Source organism: Gorilla gorilla, chromosome 2, assembly GCF_029281585.2.
Source record: "Gorilla gorilla gorilla isolate KB3781 chromosome 2, NHGRI_mGorGor1-v2.1_pri, whole genome shotgun sequence".
Lineage (NCBI taxonomy): Eukaryota > Metazoa > Chordata > Mammalia > Primates > Hominidae > Gorilla > Gorilla gorilla.
This window is the reverse complement of record NC_086017.1, coordinates 26214166-26233199: the sequence shown is the minus strand read 5'-3', so window position 1 is coordinate 26233199 and position 19034 is coordinate 26214166. Positions and strand designations below refer to the sequence as shown.

At 42.2% G+C, this 19034-nt stretch overlaps 1 protein-coding gene and 1 long non-coding RNA gene across 6 annotated transcripts in view; one reads left to right on the top strand and one right to left on the bottom strand.

Annotated features, from left to right (window-relative positions):
- RFTN1 (raftlin, lipid raft linker 1) overlaps positions 1 to 19034 on the top strand; it is a 207576-nt gene that overhangs the window by 116948 nt on the left and 71594 nt on the right. The gene's annotated exons all lie outside the window — the stretch shown is intronic.
- LOC109026297 (uncharacterized) overlaps positions 16387 to 19034 on the bottom strand; it is a 31375-nt gene continuing 28727 nt past the window's right edge. Inside the window, exon 3 of the long non-coding RNA XR_002005284.4 lies at positions 16387 to 16927. This is a non-coding gene — a long non-coding RNA (uncharacterized lncRNA). The remainder of the gene's footprint in view (positions 16928 to 19034) is intronic.

Below are 19034 nucleotides of genomic sequence, written 5' to 3'. Positions count from 1 at the left end.
AAACAGCCCGATTTGCGAGCTACTGGGGTGTTGTTTCTGTAGTACCCAAGTGGAGATGTCCATCTGTCCGGTGGAAAGTGCCCTCAAAGTTAGGGTTTTTATGCCCTGAAGGACATTAGCCAGTTTTTATCTTAACTTTTATGCCAGCATTCTTTTTTTTCCACTGATTATAGATGTGTGTATGCACATGTGTATCTGATGATTCATTAGATAATTTATGAAGTAAATGACACCTGCTCATTCTGTGTTTGTATAAGTCCTTAACACTGTGTAGGTTCTTAGAAACTGACTTTTAGTGAAACAGCATACAGCAGGTCCTCAATTTCATTCAGTGTCATTTAGTTTTAACCTTGAGAAGAAAATTGGTTTCATTTGTCATTTTGCTCAAAGTCTCAGTTTCCAAGAACCAATTGACAACATTAAGTGAAGACTTATAGTATAAGAATTCTGTTCTTAACGTTTTGAAAATAGGCTTTAAAGCCCATTGTATCATCCTGCTCCTGTCATACACTTGGTTTTTAAATAAGAAGACAGACTGGACAGCTTGCACACCAGGGCAGCAGTGAGATTTCTGACCTGCAGTGTCTCCAGATGTCTATCCCAGAGTTCCATCTCTGCTCCTCTAAACAGAAATGTGGCTTATGGTCATTCCTGCCTTGGAGGAGCCAGGTGTGTTGAGGTTGCCCCACCGTTTGCCCCCGCATTGTCTGTTAGTGGACAGGGCTGGACTTGGAAAGACCCAGCATTTCTCTCTGTCATTGCTGGCTGTGGCTTTAGTTTCTAGTCCAGTTGCCATGACAACAAGAAGTGGGACAAAATAATGGGACTGGGCCCCCTTCTCCCTGCTCCTCTTTTCTGTTGCTGGCCATAATTTCTAAAGAAAATATCACCTCTGTGTGCAAAGAGCAGAGGACAATTCCACGTACCTCTCCAACACCCATGGCTATTCCAACTGATGGCTGAATTTTACACGTGTAAATTTTTCTGTCATCACACCAGGTAGAAGACCACAGGTGCTTCCCAGGAAGAAGTATGCTAAAAACCATTTGTGGTTTTTTTCACTGCAAATATTTAATGAATAGCTTTGGCCCTATTTATATATATGTAGTGGTGACACTTGTTAATTGCAGCTCAGTTAGGTCAAGATGAAGCTGTGTCATTGGCTGCCTCAGCTTGCAGTCATTTTTATCTGGGTCATTATTTTATGTGAAATAATAGCTCCCGTTCCTATGACAAGTAGATTCATCTTAGGATGAGATGGTAATTAACTCGTTTTGTCATAGTACCATCATGCAGGACAGGTTCATATTCTTCTCTGCATATTAGAATTAAACTCAAAAGGATTAGATTTTTTCATAAGAACAATATGCCCCAGTATTATTTTTCCACCAAATGTTTTAAATTAGCAGAACCTTTGGATAGAGGACACGGATAGAAGGAGGGAGAGAAGATTTCATTATTTCTCACAATTAGGAAAAGTAAAGTCATCTGTGTCTGTGTCATGTAAAATTAGCTGAAGATGCCGTAATTTATGCCTCTCTCCATCATGACTTTTCAGAGTGTGAAGGGAGTTGTGTAAAGATGATGATGACTCCATTCCTTTTGGTGTGGTCTGCCAGTTTCTCTGAGTGCTCTAGCTGGTCAAATGAAATCTACGTTACTGCATTTTGTTTTCTCCTGTTGTGTCCTGCTGTGTTCCATCCTATTGGCCTTTTATGTAAGTTATTATGGACCACAGAACATTTAAAATGCAGAGCTATGGGCAGACTTAGAGAGACTTGTTTTCTAAGTCCTAGAGCCGAATGCTCGAGGGATGAAAAATTGAGAAGCTGTGACAGAGTGATGGTGCTGCCAGAATTCCTTTGGGACGAGGGCTCAACCAGCCCATCAGGTGCACCTGGAGACTGTGTGGCTGGCAGGTCCATGGGGGCCTCTGGAATTTCCCACTCTTCAGGGCTCCCAGAGGATTGTAAAGCAGGCAGAGTGACACAGAATGAACAGCCTATGTGTTCATCTTCAAATTGCTGTTCATTCATGAGAGCGTCTATGGGAAAGGTCTACAGTTTGGAGAGCACTTTGAAGTTTTCAGTCATTGTGCGCATTTTCTGGCATGTACTTCTGGTCTCTCAAAAGTTCCATTTGAGAGACCAGAATGGCCGTGGAGTCTCCCTTCTAGACACCAGGAAATTAAGCTCAAGAGGCAGAGGGCTTTGTCCAGGGTCTGGAACTGCTAAATGATGGAGCCTGGATTAGACCCTCCATAGGAGAGGCACGAGTGGGCAGCCAAGGGGCTTCAGAGTGGCCAGAAGCTTCTTTGGCTAGGTGGACTGGAGAGAGCTTCGGAGAGGTGTGGAACGAGGGCTCTGCAAAGTGAGGAACTGAGACTGGAGGAGGCTGAGAGGCGAGGTGGGCAGCTCTGTGCCGTTGCTGGCATGGACAGGAGCATGGGTTGAAGGCATAAGGCTGAGGAAGAGCCAAGTCATGTTTGACTTGAGTGTGGGTTGGACAAAAGAGAAGGAAGGCTGTTCTGGGTGGGCTTCCTTTGATTATGTGGAGCAGAGCCTTAGTCTGGCGAGCTCTAGTGAGTCAGGCGGGTTTACTGTAAAGATGTAGGGCATGGCATGGAGTCCCAAGGAAGAAATACAGGAAACCAGGAGAAAAACAAAATATATATATATTATCTATATATAATATATAAAATATATATTATCTATATATAATAAATAAAATATATATTATATAGATAATATATAAAATATATATTATATAGGTAATAAATAAAATATATATTATATAGGTAATAAATAAAATATATATTATATAGGTAATAAAATATATATTATATAGGTAATATATAAAATATATATTATATAGGTAATATATAAAATATATATTATATAGGTAATATATAAAATATAATATAGGTAATATATAAAAGATATATTATATAGGTAATATATAAAATATATATTATATATGTGTGTGTGTGTGTCTCTCTGTCTCTGTCTGTCTCTCTCTCGTATGCTGCTGGCCCATGTTTGTGTATCTATGGTTTATTTAAATTTAAAATAAGATTTTACTCTGCAGAGGGAATCCTCATGCGTTAGGCAAACCTTATGCTGAAGTGCTCATGTCTACTCTACCCTTAACCCTCATCTCATGCCTGTGAAGACTTATCCTCATTTGACAGATGAAGAAACTGAGACACAGAGAAGCTATGCAGTTTGCCCAATGTTATAACTGCGCATGGCAGGACTGAGATATGAACCCAGCCTGTTGGACCCAGGGACCGTGTTCTTGAGCACTTGGCCATGCTACCTCTCCTGTATAGCTTGTCCCTTTCTGGACAGAGGTGGAGGCTGTCAGAGCCAGAATGTGAGGTTGAGCATAGGAGGCAAATGGCCATAACGCGTGTTGGGTACATGGGGTCAGATGTTGGAGTGCCTTGAAGGCGTCCCCTCAGTGAAGGATGGGCTCCAGGCCTTTGCCGCCCAGGTTCTGCTGATGGAAATTGCCTCGTCCTGCCTGCGGGAGAAAGCCACGCTCCCTGCCCTTGTCCAGACAAGACATGGGGGCCTTTGCCTTCAGGCCCTCAGCTCTGGGCTCTGTTCCCCAAGTTGACTCCCTTTTGTGATGGAGCTCCTGACCTCCCTGATCTCCTTAAGAACTAGGTTCATCTTGCACTGGCCCACTGAGCCTTTGCAATGAAGACCGTTGAGGGGCGGCTGGTCCCACTCAATGAGTGTACTGTCCTGGATTAAACCGAGTACATTGTCCTTCAGAAAACCAAATGATGCTACTTATGCCTCAACCTAAAGAAAGCACCTTGACAGATGGAAAAATCTCAATGGCTTCTTTTAATGAAACAGAATATCCCAAATCTCCGGGATGATGAAATTTTGCCTGTTATGTAAATGACTCATCATTTACTTTCTGGCTGATTGTTGAGTATTCAGAGTTTCATTTCTACAAGTGTGGTGCAGAGAGTCTAATTTTAATTAGGGTAAGATGCCGATTCAGAGTGAAATGAAAATTATGTTAAAAAGGCTCTCCTGTGCTTGCTGCACCAGAACCCACCCACAAACCAAGAGAATAGTGACATTTAAAAAAGATGAACCTGGGGAGGGGGGGTGTTGAGGGGAAGTAAAGGCAGAAAATGGAGTGTCATCCCAGCAATGAATGTGTCTTCAGAGTGGAAGACAGTGAGCTGGCGGCTGGCGCAGGCCTTGCAGGGGGCAATGGGGTACCCTGCTCACTGTTGTATCTTCAGGACTTAATACATAAGCATCGAGTTAATGGATACATTGAAAGAGAAAGAGGAATACTCACTAAACCTTCGTGTCATTGAAGGAGAGAGAGGTGCCAAGGATGACACCTGGGTGACTCAGGTGTGAGATGGGGTCATCTGTAAGGACCAAGAACACAGCATGAGGAGCCCTGGGGGCAGAGAGGTGATGAGAATGGGGATGGTTGTATGAAGACTTGAGGGGTCAGGGGGACACTCAGGGAACATTCCAGAAGGCAGCTGTGGTTGTTGGGCTGGGACTTGCAAGAAAGCCAGGAACAGAGATGTGGGTGTCTGAGGTGTCAACCCTGAGAGCAGGCAAGAATGGTGGTAAGGATGGTCATCCAGTGGCACATGCCCATCTCAAGGGGCAGTTTCCACTGAGCCTCCGCTCTCTGATGCCTGGTGGAAATATGGACCCAAAATTGCAAGATCTGTTGTTTGGTTGGGCACCTGGCTGGCTTTGTTTTAGAGAAGTTAAGTTTATATTTTCTTGTGAGGTTTCTTGGTTTTTCAGCGTAAGCAGACAGATCTATTAAAAAGACTGCAAGATCTGGACCAGTTTGTCTCACGCTATCTGTGGTGAAGGACCAGTTTTTTGCCAATTCATAACGGAGATATACTTTGGTAACATCCAGAGAAAGAAAAATAGCACTTTTCCAAGGTAGAGGGAGGAAAAGAAGAGTGTGATGTTACAGAATCCAGGGGAAGAGCATGCTTTGAGAAGAGATGGAGAATAGTATCAAAAGCTGGGAGGAGGTCAAGTGGGAGGGGCCCACTGGGTTTGGCCACTGGATGCCACGGGTAAGTCTTGCAAGAGCAGTTGTCATAGTATAAAACAGGCAGAGGTCTTCCTGCCATGGGCTTAAGTAAATGTGTTTAGAAGGACAGAAGAGCAGTTTACTTTAGGAGATTTGAGATCCCCACACCGTCTTTTTTTTTTTTTTTTTTTTTTTGAAACACGGCTCCATTCCGTTGCCCAGGCTGGAGTACAGTGGCACAATAACAGCTCACTGAAGCCTCGACCTACCCAGGCTCAGATGGTCCTCCTGCCTCAGCCTCCCAAGTAGCTGGGATTACAGGCACAAGCCACCATGGCCAGCTAATTTTGTTACAGACAGGGCTTCACCATGTGGTGTCAAACCAACAAGGTTTTACCAGGTTGGTCTTGAATTCCTGGGCTCAAGCGATCGGCCCCCATTGGCTTTTCAAAGTGTTGGGATTCCAGGCATGAGCCACCATGCCTGGAAGATTTGAACATTTTTTTCAGCTGAAAGGTATTGGGAGAGAAGAGGTGATAAAAGATGGAGGCAGGTTCCAGGCGGGGCGAGGTGGGAGGGGCACAAGGTAATGGGCATCCCCTCCTTTGATGCTGGCAGGGGAGGGAGGAGGAAGGTTACAGGCTTAGATGTTCCTAATGGAGGAAAAAATGCAGGAGCTACTGCCTGGAGGCCGCTGTTTTCTTATGAAGTTCCTCTCCCACCCTGGCCTCTCTTGATCCTCTGTCCTCTTGCTATTTTTATTAGCCTGTGATCTTCCTGTTCTGTCCAGAGAGGTTAGCTGAAGTTAATTTAAGCCGGAGGGAGGGAAGGGGTCATACGCTTGTCTCAATCACTCCCCAAAAAAGGAGATACATTCTTGTGCTTCATTTTCTCCCTCTGAGGGAATCTACTGTCCAGCATCAGTGGGTCAGGTTTTGTTCACATTTCTTTGAACAGATCTTTGCTGGTAGTGTTTGGGAATACTTTAGTAAGCCGGTCTAGGTAATGCCCTGGACACGTGAAACTTAGAGTCTAGCTGAGGGCACAGACACAGAGCAGATGGGCACATGAGGGTTGTAGGATCACAGATGGGTGAGCGCTGTCGAGTAGAACATGGCAAGGGGCCTGCCCCAAGCTGGCGGTGTTGGGGGAGTGCTCCATGAAGTGTACATACCAAGATCTGAGGGTCAACAGGGGAGGGAGGGTGGAGGTGGTGGGGACTCCTGGAGCAGCTCACACAAAGCCAAGGTGGGAGGGAGTAAGTTTGGTTTGAGGAGCAGAAGGGAGTTCACTGTGTCTTGCCTGCAAATGACAGAGGGGCGAGTGAGGTGGAGTGAGGCTGGAGAGTGAGTCGGGTCCCCATACAGCCCTGCAGGCCAGGCTGAGGATGGGGCCCTTTATCCTAAGTGTAGTGCAAAGCTGCTGGAGGGCTTTCAGGAGCAGCTGGAGAATGATTCCTAAATGTATACTTTGGAAAGATCAGAATGGCTGCAGGTTAGTGACTGGCTTGTGGGTCAAGAGTGGGTGTGGTTAGGACCCTGTTGGAGTAGCTCTTCATAGACAAGAGATCGTCACTTAGTTTAGGTGGAGCGTCTTGATGGAGATGTAGAGAGGTAGATCGAAGAAATATTGAGCCAGGCAGACCACCAGGGTTGCTTCTGGATGGGGTAATGAGGCACCGTGGAGAGGGAGAGGACAAGGCTGGTTTGGCTCCTGCAGTTGGATTAATGGGCCCTTTGCTGAGATAAGGATGACTGCAGAATGAGCTGTGGCATCTGTGCTTCAGGAGCTCTGTGCAGAGATCTGGGCTGGAGACGCCTGCTGGCAGATGGTAACTGAAACCACGGTCATGGATGAAATCGCCCAGGAAGGAAGGGAGGGTGTGAAGGAAAAAGGCCTTAGGGCTGAGCCCAGGGGAATTCCAGCATTCAGAGAAAAGAAAAAGTAAGTAGCCAGAGAGGTCAGAGTGAAACTTGCTGAGTGTGGGGGATGGAGGCCAGGGGAAGAGGGCATTTCAGCGATGGAGGAGTTATCAGCCCTTTCCACTAACCCCTAAGACTAATGTCAGAAACAGCCATTGCTGGAGTGGCCATGAAGTCACTGGCAACCTCCACAGAAGCATATTTTTGTGAGGCATGATCCAAAATGTTTTTGGGGTACAATTAAAAAACGCTGCCATTTATCCCATAGAGGTCTTGTGTGTTTTTGCCTTAGTCCTAGGATAGTTCTGAGGTTGTTTTTTTAAAATTTAAAATTTTAAGATGTTCTTTTTTTTTCTCATGGGTTTGCTGAATTATCTTCATTGTTCTCCTTAATATAATTTTTTATTGAGCAATTGGTTTTAATATCTGACCAGGGAATTAGATCTTGCCCATGTAAAGCATTAAAATTTTATGTAATTTTTAGCATTTGGAGCACGTATGAAATAATAATAAAATGACTTATAGTTAAATCAGAAAGAAATAACAACTTGGGATCCCTAAAAAATGTGCACAGAATAGACAAGTGGCCTATTGTTAGCTCTGTGGACAGCCTGTGGCTGCTGTGAGGCCTGTACTCCTTTGTCGTCACTGCAGAGAAATTACCCCACATCCAAGGAAGTAAAACTATTCTAGAGCTAGTGCATGAGGCAGATGACCAGAGGAGAAGCAGAAGGTAACCAAGGGCAGGTGGCAGCTGTGTGACCAGGAATGCTTTGTTCCAGGGAGAGACTGGGCCTGGGCATAACACTGTGTCATCTCAAGGTGACTTTCCAGCCACCCAGGGGATGTCTCCATTCCGCTTGTTGCTAGGAGGTTGATGGTATCAAGGCTGACATGACTTTGCCTGAGGCCTGGTGTTTTGGGTTGATTGTAGGCCAACCTGGGAGCTCCTGAAGGTGAGGGGTGAGCAGCTGCTTCTCCCGGACCTGGCTGTGGCCATGGGGCACCTGGATGTTACCTTGTCCCTACCCTATTGAGATGGGTCCCAAAGTAGACTGGCAGTGGATGAGCTGGGGCAGCCCACAGCTTCTGGCTCCTGTTGTCTCTGAACCATTCTTGCTCACAGCAGACAGTCATGTTTGTTTTTGGCCAAGAGTGAAGCCTAAAGGGCTGAAGATTTGGAGTTTCTGTTTTCCATCCAAGCCAATGGCTCTTGATTGCACCCTCCCTGGAATGCTGCTGGGTAAGAGTTTTCCTTCTCCAGTATGTTTCAGAGGCACACACATTGTAAGTAAGCCCTCTTGGAGAGTCATGATGCTTTTTTTTTTTTTTTTTTTTTTTTTGGAGACAGTCTTTCTCTGTCACCCAGGCTGGAGTGCAGTGGTGCGATCTCAGCTTACTGCAACCTCCACCTCCCAGGTTCAAGCCATTCTGCTGCCTCAGCCTCCCGAGTAGCTGGGATTACAGGCGCCCGCCACCACGCCCAGCTAATTTTTTTGTATTTTTAGTAGAGACAGGGTTTCACCATTTTGGGCAGGCTGGTCTCCAACTCCTGACCTCGAGATCCACCTGCCTCAGCCTCCCAAAGTGCTGGGATTACAGGCGTGAGCCACCGTGCCCGGCCCATGATGCTTCTTAAAAGAGTCAAGGCTCTGAAGAGGTCCCGGGTGCAAAACTTGCTTGCTTGGTTTAACTTGGCATTCTTCAAAATGACCTGAGAACTTTCTCCTGGCTTTTCCTCCTCTCCAAATACCGCTCTATTTTTCAAGGTGAGAGAAAGAAAGAAAGAGAGAGAGAGAGAGGGAGAGAGAAACCGAGACCAAATACCTATCTATACCATAGCACATACTTCGGAAAATGTACCAAATCAATGATGAATCTATTGACCACCTACCAATCATGGAAAAATCACAGGTAGTCAGTGGGGTGGGCGGGAGTGTGGTCAGTTTCTTCTCTCTTTTCTATTTATTTTTAAGTTTTATTTTTATTGTACATATTTAAGGTTTACAGCATGCTGTTTGATACACATAGTGAAATGGTTACTGTAGTTAAGCAAATTAATATATCTTGCATAGTTACCATTTTTGCGGTAAGAGCGCCTAAAATCTCTCAGCAAATTTCCAGTATACAATAAAATATTATTAACTGTAGTCCTCATGCTGTGCATTAGATCTCCAGACTTATTCATCCTGCATATCTTCAATTTCGTACCCTTTGACCTACATCTCCCCATTTCCTTTCTGCCCTAGTAACCAGTGTTTTATTGTTTCTATGTATTTGATGTTTTCTTTTTTTTTTTTGATTCCACATATAAGTGAGATCATGCACTATTTTTCTTTTCGTGTCTGCCTTATTTCACTTAGCATAATGTCCTCTAGGTTTATCCATGTTGTAAATGGCAAGATATTTTTTAAGGCTGAATAATATTCCATTACACACACACACATATACCTCTTACAATTTTTCATCCATTCATCTGTGACAGGTTTTCTTCTCTCTTTTTTTTTTTTTTTTTTTTTTTTTGGAGACAATTTCACTCTTGTTGCCCAGGCTGGAGTGCAATGGTGAAATCTCAGTTCACTGCAACCTCTGCCTCCCAGGTTCAAGCGATTCTCCTGCCTCAGCCTCCCAAGTAGCTGGGATTACAGGCACCTGCCACCACGCCCAGCTAATTTTTGTATTTTTAGTGGAAACGGGATTTCGCCATGTTGGCCAGGCTGGTCTCAAACTCCTGACCTCAGGTGATCCGCCCACCTCAGCTTCCCAAAGTGCTAGGATTACAGGTGTGAGCCACTGCGCTCAGTCCTCTTTTTAAAATGAGTACTAATCCTGGCTGTTTACAAAAGTACAAAATTGCCATAGATTCAAATGAATCTAGTACTTTATTGCATTTTCTTGGTTCCGTTAAAACAAATCTTCCTGTCCCAGGCATTTGGTGTAACTGTGTGTTTTCTAATCCTCAATGAAACCTCTAATGGAGGGAAAGATTTGGAGCAGAGCAATTAAAAACTCCCTCCTCTCTTTTTTTCACTCTAGAAAGACGTGCTCGGCACTTCTGCCATTCTTCTTGTGTCTTTAATAACAGATATAGCAATCTTCTAACACCTAGCAAAAACTAGGTCAATTGGATTTGTTGACAGTGTGGAATTGTAGATAGAATTTGCTGTGCTGTCTGGATCAGCCCCGGGTAACCTGACCACTTTCTCTCAAGAGGTGCACTAGCTGAGCTAGGATCACGCTGCTGCACTCCAGCCTGGGTGACAGAGAAAAATCCTGTTTCTAAAAAAAATTTTTTTTAATTCTAAAAATTTAAAAAAAGATGCACTGGTTTCTCCCTTTCCTTTCTGCTTTCTCATATTTCTCCTGACTCCTGGACTTTTTCTGCCATAGCTGTTAATCAGATCTTCAAATATCAGTCTTTCCAGGTTTGATTTTTCTTTCTTTTATCTTTCCCCTGAGGTCTCTGATCAAAAATGGCATTTTATTCCTTAGCAACTCTGTCTTATAAAGTGAACCATCTATGTATATTTTAAATCTAATAGTCATGTTAAGTAAAAACAAGAGTGAAATTAACTTTAGTAATAAGTCTTATTTAACCCAATATATCCAAAATAGTATCTTTTCAACATATAATGAGATATTTTACTTTTTAAAAAATTTTTTACAAGTTTTTACAGGTTTCTTTCAAGGCTTCAAGTGACATCAGATTTTCACACTTATAATCCCAGCATTTTGGGAGGCCAAAGTCTTGAAAATCTGGTGTCACTTAAATCACATCTCAATTTGGATGCTAACTTTTCAATAATTGAAGCGAAATATTCTACAAAGTAAAGTTGTACTTAACAGAAAAATATTTCATATTGCTTTCATTTTAAAATTAAAATTAGAGGCAGGAAGATTGCTTAAGGCCAGGAGTTTGAGACCATTCTGGGCAACATAGCAAGACCCTGTCTCTACAAAAATAAAAATAAAATTAGCTCAGCATGGTGGTGCATGTCTGTAATCCCAGCCACTCAGGAGGCCGAGGGGGGTGGATCTCTTGATTCCGGGAGTTCAAAGTTACAGTGAGCTATGATCACACCACTGCACTCCAGCCTGGGCAACAGAGTGATACCCTGTCTCTTTAAAAAAAAAAAAATTCCGCTCCTTGGTCTCGTGAGTCGTATTTTAAGTGCTTGATAACCACATGTGGCGAATGGCTACTATCTTGGACAGCATATTTTAGTAGAATTCATTTATTTAAACAATTTTCAGTTTTTCATAATTTCTAAGTTGATACAAAGCATTTGTGATTGAGTCTTCTCAGTCATAAGGGGAGGCAGAGCACAGAGCAATATAAGGCATATATGCCAAGATCTAAAAGACAATCTCCTATCTTTCCCATGAAAAACATTTTAAAAGTTTGGGGCCAACTTTGGCATATAACATTTGAGGAATATATTTGAAATAATTTCTGCTTATAATATTAATTTAATTGCACATGCATATTTTAAATTATATAAATTGTATAAACTTGGAAATGGTGCTTTTCCCCTGTGTTTATATCTCATGGAACAGTTTTATTTCTGTACTATTTTTTTCATGTATTATTGCACTTGGTTTCCTTTATCATCACCAGCATGATTTTCAGGGCCATCTAACACAGTTTCAAGCTCATCCTATTTACTTTCTTCCAAATTGTTTGGGATTCAGCACTTTTAAAATTCATAAATGATGCTATCTCTGGAAATTCTGAGTCATAAGTGCTCATTCACATAACATTAGGAGAGTTGATTTTTCTTGTCCAGCTCATATGTCAATAAGAAATCTCCATAATGGAAACACTTCACATTGCTCTTAAAAAAAATAGAAAACACCTCTTTTCATTGAAGATAACATCAGTACAGGACAGTGCATAAATCATAAGTGTACAGCTCAATGAGTTAGCACAAAATGAACACACCTGAGTAACCAACACTCCAGAAATATTAATAGAGCAGGAGCAACAGCCTGAACCCTTCCTGTAGCCATGCCCACAATTCCCCACTCCCCTTCCAAGGGAAACCTCTCTAACTTCTAATACCAAAGGGTGGCTTCGCCTGTTTGTATAAATGGTGTCTTTTGCTCAGCACTGTGTCTGTGAGATTCATTTATGTCACAGTGGTTCATTGGTGTTCATTTGTGTGTAGAATTCCTGCATTGCTTTGTTTTTTGTTTGTTTGTTTGTTTTTAAGGGACAGGGTCTCACTGTGTTGCCCAAGCTAGAGTGCAGTGGTGCAGTCATAGCTCACTACAGCTTCAAACCCTGAGCTCAAGCCATCCTCCCTGCTCAGCCTCCCAAGCAGCTAGGATTACGGGTGTGCACCACCACACCCAGCTAATTTTTTTAAGATTTTTTTTATAGAGATGGGGTCATGCTATGTTACCCAGGCTGGTCTCAGATGCCTTTCTGGCCTCAAGTGATCCTCCCATCCCAGCCTCCCAAAGTACTGGGATTACAGGTATGAGCCACGATGCCCAGCCCTGCATTGCTTTTTTTAAAGCCATCTTTAAGAAGATTACCTACTATAGCACCCCAAATTGTTTTCCATGTTGTAGGAATTATTTTAAATTTTTCTTAGATTTATTTTCCTCCTTAAAAAAAAGTCTGGCCGGGTGCGGTGGCTCACACCTGTAATCCTGGCACTTTGGGAAGCCGAGGCAGGCAGATCACGAGGTCAGGAGATCGAGATGATCCTGGCTAACACGGTGAAACCCTGTCTATACTAAAAATACAAAAAAATTAGCCGGGTGTGGTGGCAGGCACCTGTAGTCCCACCTACTTGGGAGGCTGAGGCAGGAGAATGGAGTGAACCCAGGAGGTGGAGCTGGCAGTAAGCCAAGACCATGCCACTGCACTACAGCCTGGGTGAGAAAGCAAGACTCCATCTGAAAAAAAAAAAAAAATTAAAAAAAAAAGTCCATCAGCTTATTTCAATAAATGTCCCAAAGTAGCTTTGAATATGTTTTCCCCAATAAGCATCTTGCTGTTCAAAATAAAGTAACTGAGGGAGTCCTTATATTGTGAGAGATCTTGAACGTATGTAAATGTCAGAGCAATTCCCTCATTTTTGAGAAATAACATTTTAGGGGGTAAAATCCAGGAGATCACTAGGTTATATCCAGGCTGTATAGTGTATGAGTGTTTATAAGTAGTGTATTTCACTTTCTGGCTTATGTGCATTGGAGTTTTATGCTGTAGTTAGTGAATATTGGTCCCACTCTTGGCAGTAAACATAATGTCTATGGTGCATCTATCCCTAGATATCTGCTTGGCTGATTCCTTCACCTCCTCCAAATCTTCGTTCCAGGTTACCTCAGTGCACCTTACCTTCCCACCCATCTTTAAAAGAGCAACTTGCCTCCTGCCACTCCCTACCCTAGTATTTTGGACTCCCTTTGTCTCCTCTATTTTCCTTTTACCTAAAGTTCTTGTCACCTCTTAAGACACGTTACTGTTTTTACTTATTGTGTGTATTGTTTCTTGTCTTTTTTTGTTTGTTTGATGCTGAGCTCAGAATAGGTCATTTAGCATGTGGTCAGTAAATGTTTATAGAATGAAAGAGCAAGAGCCTGTGTGTTTCCAAGGCTTGCAGGGCCTCAGAATTGTATGGGAACAGATGCTTTGAACACTGATGCAATGAAGATAAAGTACAGAGGGTTAGGAGACTCACACATTTTTTTTTTGCAACTCCAAGTAGCTTTTTTCAGTATTTGGCATGGTTGGGACTTGTTGAAAAACCCTCCCTGGAAGTGACTTGTGAGGGTTGGATATCACCTGTTAATGCTTCATACGTCCCAGCAGACTCATTTACAAATATGGAATTTGCTGTTATCACCAGGAAAATTTCCAGACTTTTATTTATGATATATATATATATATATGTGTGTGTGTGTGTGTGTACATATATACACATATAACTTTTATGTATGTATAATATATACTTTTATATATATGTAATATATACTTATATATGTAATATATACTTTTATATATATGTAATATATACTTATATATGTAAACTTTTTATGAGCTGGAACATGTTTTGCGTGTCAATTATGCACCGTCAGTGAACACATGGGGCAGCTGACTGGTTTACAGCACAGGTTGAACTTTCCCATCTGTGTGTTCAGAAGTGCTGAACATCCCCCCTCGGTGACACCTCCTGTCTGGGATCCAGCACAGATAATGAGTGTGGGAATTTGAACTAACCTCATGGCATGTGAGGGTGGGGTGTCTTGTCTGAGAAATGGAGTGTATCCTGGCAGGCAGTTAGGCTGCCTGCTGTATCTTCCCCTGACACTGGAAGGTTTCATTTTAATTGCTTGTGATTATGTAAAATCTTTTCTGAGGGTTTTGAGAATCAGTGTGACAGAATTACAACCCACATAAGGTTTTCCCCTTTTCTGCCTTTGGGAGAATTCCCACTCAAAGAGCCAGGTCCCATTAGGATTGGAGTCAGCAGGGCTGAAGATGGCTAGAGGACACTGCGGGGAGGGAGAAAGCACTTGGAGATGAGATACTCAATTATTGAAACTGACTTGCCTCCTCAAGAAATCTGGAACTTTAAAGCCAATTCCAGAATTCTCTCCTGATTCCAGTGAAAGAAACCTACTACCTAATAACTTAGGCAGCCATTTAGGTGGGATGTTTCACTTTCTGAAATTCTTAGCTTTCTTCCCCGTAAAAAAAAAAAAAAAAAAAAAAAAAAAAAAAAAAAAAAAAAAAAAAAACCTTTGCACTAGAATGCTAATCTCTAGGATTGCCTATAGCTCTGATATTCTGTGAGTCTATGGTCAATCCAGCTTTTAAATGACTTCCCCTTCATTATCAAAGAGCCTTATTTGATTAGTTCAGGTTTATGATAGTGGTGTGCTGCGTTTCGGTGCCATACACCCTCAATTTGTGAATTTTTCTGGGTATGTCTTAGTATTCCCTCTGCTCTTCATCCAGTATGGCAGTGTTTGCTGATTGATTGGTAACTATTTTTGTCCTCCCACTTAACTAACAACTGTAATTGGAGCTCAATATAAGGGCTATTATTTTTACAAAGTTTGTTTTCCTTTTAAGGTTAAAAATAAACATTGCCTTCTGACACTCCAGTGGAAAAAATCTGTTGTGAGAAAAATCTAAACTTTAAATGATTCATTTGTGGGATCACTTTTGACTTCTTATGTGTTTAAAAGAATGAGAAAAAGGGCATATTACCATTGTAGGGGTGGTACTGTATTCTGTACAAGTAACCCAGGATATGTAAGTTGGACAAAAGAGTCAAGTATTTTAATAATTCATTATTATAAATTTAGCATATGAAATAATGAGAAAATAGAATTAAACTGAGGTTTCCCATCTAATTAATTACTTCCCAATCTACATCTTCATTCTGTTAGCCTGATAGCAGCATTCCTAGTTTTGAAAAGGTAGCTGGGGGGAGATTCGTAGTGTAGATGTTAGGGATGAGGGTGATGGAGGTGTTATTCATTGGGGTACTAGTGATGGTCTTGGTAAAGGTGATAGTGGTGGTATTGATGGGGTGGTAGGGATGTTATTGGGCAAAAGCAGTCAAAGGAGCTGTTAGAAAGATTCTTCAGAGAGAAAAAGGTTGTCATATGGAGGGTACAGGGAGTAGAAATTAGATGGAGAACACCTGAAGAGATGGAAAAACTTTAAAAGAAAATGTTTAAATATATTCCTGGTAGAAATAAAGTTAGTTTTTTGATGAACTATTCATCATTCAGTTGGTGTAGAAATTTTGTTTCCAATGACTTCCCAGTTTGAATGAGATGCAGTGTCTACTCTGACTAACTTCTAAGACACTCCCCAGAGGGCAATGACAGCTTCTCATTATGATGCCTTAAGAATAACACAGACGGATATATTTTTTAAGTTTCAAGCACAGGAGTCTCTGTGACCCTTTCTGACTCTGATGGTGCCTGGGAATGTGGGCATCATTCTTTATTGCTTTTGAATAGTAAAGCATCATCATTAATTCATGCTCTGTACATTTGTAACTTGTGATAAACAAGAACTAAGCCTAAGTTTGCCTACAGGCTTGCTAAACCAATTAATAATGTAAGCCATGCTGCAGGGGCAGTGTTTATTTACCTCAAGGGTACCTGCTTGTTCCAGCAGTTTGGATGCACCATCACAAACTGAGAGGCTAATTACAAATTGCTCTTACCTCTTTATTAAAGCAGATCTCTGAAGGCTCACTCCTTCGGAGCTTTTGTGTTATCCTTGTTTACATTTCTGTATATTTGAGTGTGCTGCTAACTGCATCTTTTATAAAGGATTTAGATTTTACACTTTACAAAATCATTGCAGTCTGGTATTTCCTATGGGTATGGATTAGTGACGATCACTGTATTTTAAAAGATGTCTATTGCTGTGTAACAAACCACGCCAAAACATATTGGCTTTAAACAATAGCAGTCATTTATTTTGCTCACAAATCTGCAACTTGGGCAGTACTTGGCAGAGGCAGCTAATCTCCATTTCACATGGTATCAACTGGGCTGTTTGGTGGTAGCTGGGGGATCTGCTTTCAAGATGGCACACTCATATGGCTGGCAAGTTGGTGTTGGCTATAGGCCTCTCCACAGACTGCTTAAGGCTTCCTCAAAACATGGCAGCTAGGTTCTAAGAGCAAGCATCCCAAGAGAAGAAGATGGAAGTTCATGGAATTCTGATGATTATACCTTGGAGGTCACATAAGGGTCCTTTTCACCTACTCATTGGTTGAGGCCGTCATAAGGACCCATAGTGGTTGAAGTACAGGAGACATGGGTTCCAGCTCTTGATGGAGGAGTGACAAGGTTCCAGCAGACCATGTGGAATGAGAGAGATTGTTGTGGCCATCTTTGGAAAATACAGTCTGCCACATACATGAATTCCGACATGCTTATGTTCATTTCTGGTTCATTCTTCTACTAGGAGAGAACTTTGAGAATATGTAACAAATAAAAATGAAGGCGAGAAGTGGAAATAAATTCAGTATTGAGTATAAGGGTTATTGGACATTGAAGATAATCTTTAAATGTATAATTCTCAGTAGTTGTTAATGCAAAGCTGTTCCTTCCCTCCCCCCCCAAAAAAACCCATCTCCTATTTGTTACTCAAAGGGATCACATATCTTCATGTGCTCTGAAACTCTCTCAAATCATTTTCATCTTCCAGAAAAACCATCCCAGGGTTCTCCAGGCTATTTACAAAAGAACAATAAAACATTCATTTTTTTAGCACATTGTAATGAAAACCATCCCCAAGTACTTAGTTGAACTGCCTTGTTTACCATGGGAGTTTCAAATGTCATTAGGACCCTGTTATATTTTTGTTGGTCTGGAGTCGTGGGAATCAAAGTATTTTTTAACCAAGGGTTAAAACTAGGATAGCAATGCCCAGTGGCACCATCTCAACATTTTGTTAAAGTGTGTTTCATTAATGCTTTGGAAGCCTATGTAAATCAGAGGATGGTGGGGGGAAAAAAAGGTCACGAATACTGGATGTTAAAGCAGTGTGGTGTGAAGAGAAACATCTGCTCCTGGTTAAATTCTTTAAACTTACGTTCTTTTGACTCACTCATTTAACTGTGGTGCTGAGATTTCAGTTCAATGAAGACTCTAAAGCTGGTTTTCCAGAATGTTCCAGGGAGTCTTAATGAACCCTTGAGTTCTTAACCCCAAGCTTGTAATTCCAAGGTCACTGGTATTACCAAAGTATAAAACTAGGGTTGTCAACCTCAGCAACTCCAAAACACTGTCTTTTTGTATTTTGGGACCTATATTGCCTCATCTTAGTGCCTTTGTGAAACAAGGCCCATGGGTATGCCTGACTATGAGGCATTTTTTACCTTGATAAGAAGTAGTGATATTAACAAATTGCTTATTGCTACTTCTTTTCTTTTTCCTGAGGGGAAGATTGACTTGGTTTCTTAAGAGATGGACTGAAAACCCAAGAACTGCACATTTTAACAGCAATGCTTTCTTGAGACATGTCTCTGGATCTGCAACCCCCTTAATGTCTCTAGGCCTCAGTTTTCTTCACTGTTAAGATGATAGGAGTAGCAAATGATATGCAAGTTTTCTGAATCTCAAATAAATATATTTTTAAAACATCATTGGTCCCAGATGGATATTTCCTGAAATTGTAGACTCATAGATGTTTCCACTTGGGGGTAACCTCAGATACTGCAAATTTAATCTCATACCTATTCATTCCTTTAATAAATGCCCAAGGAATACTTACTGTGTACCAGGAACATTTCCAGATGCTGAGGACAAAGCAGGAGGCAAAAGAGACAAACTGCCTGTCCTCATAGAGCTCTCATCCAGCTAGGAAAACCAGTTGTAGGGAGATGGAGGGGGGAACAGCACCCCAAACAGAGGGATCTGCAAAGTGCTGAGGCCCCCTGATGGGAACAAATCTTGGGGTAGGGGGGAAACAATGACAAAGACTTGTGAAGGTGTCAGGAGTTTGGGATGTAGCCTGAGAGGTGGGCAAGACCCATTTCAGGGGCAGGGCAAGGGTTGGGAATCTTATTCTAAATGGGACATCGTTGGAGAGTTAAAACGAGCAGCCTTAACTGGCTCACATCTTTCAGATACCAGCCTGGCTGCTGTGAGGGCTGTATACAGGCCAGCATGCAGGAAGAAAACCAGCAGAAAGGTGGTGGTGAGGCCAGGGAAGAGCATCTCCAGGAGGAGGGGAATGCATGAGCTAACAGAGAGGATGGGGTGGTGAGGGCTAAAAAGCCTGTGGGATTTGGTGTCATGGAGGTGACAGGAGGGCTGTGGGGAGCTGCCGGTGAGGAGGCAGTACAGAAGCTAGAGAGTGAGTGGAGGTGGAGTCGGTGAGGCAGGGGTGGGTGGATGAGGCTTGCTTACTTCTATTGTTGGTTGGATTCTTTCCTCTTTTTCTTCTTTTAAAAAAAGATAACTTGAATTTAGTTGTATGCTGAGTGGAAGGAGCCAGTAGAGAGACAGAGAGAGAAATTGAGGATATAGAAGAGAGAAGTGGTCCTAAGTAGAGCTGGGTCTTCCAGGGTGCCA